Below are 6071 nucleotides of genomic sequence, written 5' to 3' on the forward strand. Positions count from 1 at the left end.
AGTCTCCAGCTGCAAATTCTGGGAGAGATTGGGTCCAGAGGATCTCAGTTTGGTCCAAGGACAGTCATCCAGTGTATCAGTGATGGCCATACACCAAGATAACTGAAGAAGGACAGACACCACAAAGGGCAATGTAGGCCTCATCACTGGGGCCCAGCCTGGCTTATGGGATAAAACCTCAGCGAGGACGATTTTTAAAAAAATTAGGCCTCTTGTTCAGGAGTCAATCACAGTGATGGCACTATCTGGTCATGGCATGAGCAATACCCTTTGATGGCCACACCTGCTCCCAAGCATATAGGTAGGCAGGCACTGAAGGAATGCCCTAAGTGGCATTTGTACCTTCCGACCCCATGCAAATGAGGTGCTCTCCCATTAACTGCAGTATTCAATAGCACTGGGGAGTAGATTTCCAACACAATCACCAGTGTCATAGTTCATTGTATTTTGGAGCCAAGGTGTTAGGTTTTCAGACTTCTATAGATCTGTTTCCCCTTTCCCAAGGGTGACTTTTCATAGGATTAATCAGTTTGTTTCCTGCAGATATTCTGGCAAACTTACGGTGGACGAACAGGAAAGTCTCTTTGGAAATCCACCCCCCCACCCCCCCCACAATTATTTCACAGGTCGTGGACTCCACCCATTGCCTCCGTGCAAAGCCTCAGGTATCAGCTGCGGCTCAGTTAGAATAACACTCACCTCTTGAGTCAGGCAATTGTGGGAGCAAGTCTCACCCTAGGACCCGAGCACAAAAATCAAGGCTGACACCCCACTGCAGTACTGACACCTCACTGCTGCACTGTTGGAGGTGACATATCCCGGATTAAGCATGAAACCAAGGCCTGATCTGCCTGCTCCGCTGGATGTAGAAGTCGCAAGGCACTATTTTGAAGAAAAGCCGGGGAGTTATCCCTGGTGTCTTGGCCAATATCTATCTGTATATCAACATTCCTCAAAAACAGTTTATCTGCTTATTACCACTGTTGTTTGTGAGAGCTGGTTGTGCATAAACTGGCAGCTGCATTTCCTACATCTCAGCGGTGAATACACTTTAAAAGAAATTCATTGGCTGTAAAGTGCTTTAGGATGTCTGGTGGTGGTGAACAGTCCTGTGTAAAAGCAAGTTTTTCTTAAAAATTCTCACCTTTGTGTTCAAATTCTAACCACGGCCTCTTCTCTCCTGATCTCTGTAACCACCTCCGGCCCCAGAACCCTCCGAGATCTCTGCACTTCTCCAAATCTAGCCTTTTGCACATCCCTGATATTAATCACCCCACCATTTGTGGCTGTGCCTTCTGCTGCCCTGGCCCCAGGCTCTGGAATTCGCTCCCTAAACCTCTCTTGTCGGGAGAAAGCCTCTTCCAGTAATGGGGGCTATAGTTTGGGCTGCAGCATGACTTGGAGATGGAACACAGATGGCAGAGAGGGGAAGCTATGTGCAAATGGAGGAGGAGGAGGAGGAGGGCTCTCAACAGAAGGCCCTACCCACCAAGCATCTTTAGAAGGCACTTCTCTTACCTCCACCTCAGTCAGGAGCATTTTGTGAGGTGTCTGCTTTTCATCTAGGAAGTGATTTAACTGTGCCACCTTATGTAACCGGCCTGCAGCCACACAGCAAGGTCAGGATGGCGCTACCAGTGGCTGTCAGAATACTGTGGTCCGAAATTTCGACACCAGCCAATCATGCCAAGCAGAAGCAGGGGACATTAGCAAAATTTCACAGTTCACCATTCATCGTGGCATCACAGAGGTATCAGAGGCCTGGTATAGAAGGAAAAGGGACTTCAACGCCTTCTCGCTGACCTGAGAGAAACAGGAGGACAGAGCATGTGGATTTTTCAGGCTGACGGGATTCCCAAAGTACAGGGTTCAATTCTCTGTATCCACGTGTCGAGAAGTACAGAATATTAAAAAAAGGGGGTAATGCTGGAATTTTACAGGACCATAATTAGACTGTACTTGGTATTGCTGTGTAGCTTTTGAGCACTCTCATATAGAAAGGATATAAAAGTAATAGAAAAGGTGCATTGTAGGCTCACCACTGAAGGACAAGGAGATAGAGTTAGGAAGAGAATCTTGAGAAGTTTGGGCTTTTTCACTAAAGCTGCAACAAATGAGGGTGTGTGAGAGAGTGTGTGTGTGTGAGAGTGAGCATGTGTGTGAGTGAGCTTGTGAGTGAGCATGTGAGTGAGTGTGTGAGTGATTGTGAGAGTGAGTGATTGTGAGAGTGAGTGAGTGTATGTGTGAGAGTGAATAAGTGTATATGAGAGTGAGTGTGTATGTCTATGTGAGAGGGTGAGAGTGAGTTAGTGTGTGTGTGCGTGAGCGAGTGTGTGAGACAGTGAGTGACTGTATGTGAGAATGAATGAGTAGCATATAAGTCGCCGTCTTCTGCTTGGATCCGCTGTCGGTGCGCAGACTGATCCACATCTGCGACCAGTTCGAACTGGCCTCGGGAGCCAAGGTAAATCGTGGGAAGAGCGAGGCCATGTTCTTTGGGAACTGGGCTGACCGATCCTTTGTCCCCTTCACCGTCAGGGCTGACAGCCTGAAGGTGCTGGGGATATGGTTCGGAGGGACCGGGGCATGTGTTAGAAACTGGAAGGAGCGGGTATCTATGGTGAAAAGGAAACTGGGCATGTGGGAGCGATCCTCCCTCTCCATTGCGGGTAAGAACCTGGTCATCAGGTGTGAGGCACTCTCGCTGTTGCTGTACGTGGCGCAGGTCTGGCCCATTCCACACTCCTGCGTGGTGGCGATCACCCGAGCCATCTTTCGCTTTATCTGGAGGTCGAAAATGGATCGTGTCCGCAGGGACGTGATGTACAAGCCTCTAGATAAAGGGGGAAAAAATGTGCCCAACATTGCCCTCATACTGATGGCCACCTTTGCGTGCAGCTGCATCAAGCTGTGCGTAGACCCTCGGTACGCAAACACCAAGTGTCACTACATGCTGAGGTTTTACCTGTCCCCCGTGTTGCGAAGGATGGGTCTGGCCACGCTGCCGCGGAACGCTCCAAGTAGTTGGACCGTGCCATACCACCTGTCCCTGGTGGAAAATTTATGCAGAGAAACACCTTTGACCACAAGTCCATCAGGCAGTGGTCGGCACGTAACATCTTAGGGGCCCTGCGGGAAAAGGAGAGGGTGGATCCTGTGGGATGGTTCCCCAAGCAGACTGTCAAAGTCATTTGGCAGAATGCCTCATCGCCAGAACTTTCCAACAAGCACCAAGACGTAACTTGGCTGGTGGTGAGAAAGGCCCTTCCCATCAGATCCTTCCAACACGCCAGGAGTCTCACCCCCTCTGCACGTTGCCCTCGAGGTGGTTGTGGTGGGGAAGAGACCGTTGTTCACCTCCTTGTGGATTGTGCCTTTGCAAAGAAGGTCTGGAGAGAGATGCAGTGGTTTATGTCGAGGTTCATCCCGAGCAGTTCTGTGACACAGGACTCTGCTCTACGGTCTGTTCCCAGGGACACACACCGAGACAAACATCAACTGCAGCTGGAGGATCATCAACTCGGTGAAAGACGCGCTTTGGTCTGCCCAAAACTTGTTGGTCTTCCAGCGCAAAGAGTTGTCCCTGACCAAGTGTTGCAGACTGGCACATTCCAAAGATGAGGACTACGTGCTGAGGGACGCACTAAAGCTTGAGGCAGCCGCCGCAAAGGCGCAATGGGGAAGGGTTGCTGTCTAAGACCTTTCTGCCACAGTGCATCAAGGGACTGGGAACTGTTGAGAGCCCCTCGGGCTGCACAGCTCAAAATGAATGTAAACATTGAATACTAATTGTATTATAATTGTATTGAAGCACCTCAGAGTGCAACATGATGTATGTGGATAACTCCAATACCATTGTCTGATTGTCTGCATTGACCATATTGAAATGATTGTAATATTCATTGATTGTATTGATGCACCTTGTGATACATGTGTAAAAGTTGAATCTGATTGTACTTTTGTGATTGTGATTTTGAAATGCTTTGGAATGTTCTTCCAGATATTTTATGAATAAAGTATATTTTTCAAAAAAAAAGTGAAGATCACTGCCCTATCCTGAGATTGTGCCCCTGTGTTCTAGATTCCCCAGCCAGCAGAAACAATGTCTCAGTGTCTACCCTGTCAAGCCCCTTCCGAACCTTGAATGTTTCAATGAGATCACTTCTCATTTATCTTAAACTCCACAGAGCATAGACTCTATTTACTCAGTATTTTATCACAGGGCAGCCCTCTCATTCCAGGAACCAATCTAGTGAACCTTTGCTGTTCTGCCTCCAATATGGAGACAAAACTGTGCACAGTACTCCAGGTCTCACCAAAGCTCTATACAATTGTAGCAAGTCTTCCCCCTTCTTGTACTCCAATCCCCTTGCAGTAAAAGCCAACATGTTATTTGCCTTCCTAATTGTTTGATGTACCTGCATGCTAACTTTCTGTCAAAGGAATGGGGTCAGTAGCCTTACCACCTCATGGCTCCATTTGTGTGTGTCGGACATGGGTCAGTTGGTAACACTCTTGACCCTGAGTCTAAAGGTTGTGGATTTAGCTCCACCTCAGGACTTGAGCACAAAAATCTATCCTGACACTCCAAATGCACACTAAAAGAGTGCTGCACTGTTGGAGGTGCTGTCTATTGGATGTGATGTTAAAGTGAGCCCTGTCTGCCTGCTCAAGTGGATGTAAAAGATCCCATGGCCCTATTTTGAAAAAGAGCAGGGGAATTATCCCTGGTGTCCTGGCTAATATTTATCACTCAATCAACATCACAAAATGATTCTCTGATCACTACTATCACAATGCTGCTTGTGGGAGTTTACTGAGTGCAACTTGGCTGCCCTGTTTCCTGCATTACAACAGTGGCTGCACCTCAAAGCACTTCATTGATTGTAAAGCATCTCCGCCAAAGCATCACGTGGATGTGAAAGACGCCATACAGCTGCAAGTCTTTCTTTCTTTCTCCCGCTGGCTGTCTATTGTGCCCACCTAACTCAGGCGATAGATCTCTTTCAATATGAAAATCAGGGTGCTCGGTTGTAAACAGGACTCTGAGGGCCAATTTAGGCCAGAACTGGTCAGAGGCTGCACAGTGAACACTTGGGCCAGTTCCAAAGAAGGTGGAATTGAAGAGCCCAGGCAAAAGAGTTGAATTCTTTTTGTGGGCTGCTGCTACCTAGGGACAACCACACGCTGCAATCGCTACCTCCCACCAACCCCCCCCCAACAATTCACCTTACTTGCAGCTGGCCTGGACCAATCTTTGAGCTGCGGGGGGCAACCATTTGGCATCCCTGCAAGATCAAAATGGATCAGGAGCCTCAAAATAACAAGGGTCCTCGTCATCAACTGGATCAAATAGCCAGCCAGCGCAATTCCCGGTCTGTCACCAAAAAGTCAAAATAGACCCATACTGTGCCAGCTTTAGGCAAACACCTAGTAGGGCAAGTGTTGAAATTTAAAGCAAAGCTTCAAAAATATTATTGCTGTTACTAGAATCACCACGATAGCACACAAAGAAATAGTTTTCAATTCCCTTGAAACATCAACAATTTGCATTTATATAACATCCTTAAGGCAGAAAAACATTCCAAGGCACTTCACAGAAGTATTTTCAGACAAAAATTGACACCCAGACAAAGGAGGTGATATTAGGGCATGTGACTAAATGCTTGGTCCAAGAAGTAGATTTGAAGCAGCGCTGTAGAGGAGGAGTGATAAGCAGAGAGGTTCAGGGAGCAAATTCTAGATCAAAGGGCCTGGAAAGCATAGCTGCCAATGATGGGGTGAAGCCAGTCAGGGAAGGCGCAAGAGGTTTACGTTAAAGGAACACAAATTTTTACTTTGGAGAACTCTAGTTCAGCATGTTCAAATAGTAGCAATTGTGTCACACCCCAGTGTTTACTTCTCACTCAACAAAGGCGGACTATTTATATAAAAGCATCATACTGCAGAGGCTGGAGATCTGAAATAAAAACAAGGAAGTGCTGGGGGTGGGTGGGGGTGTGAAGACTCAGCAGGTCAGGCAGCAACTGGAGAGGGAAACAGTTAACGTTTCGAGTCCAATATGACACTCC

The sequence above is a fragment of the Cetorhinus maximus genome, chromosome 14, assembly GCF_964194155.1.
Source record: "Cetorhinus maximus chromosome 14, sCetMax3.hap1.1, whole genome shotgun sequence".
NCBI lineage: Eukaryota > Metazoa > Chordata > Chondrichthyes > Lamniformes > Cetorhinidae > Cetorhinus > Cetorhinus maximus.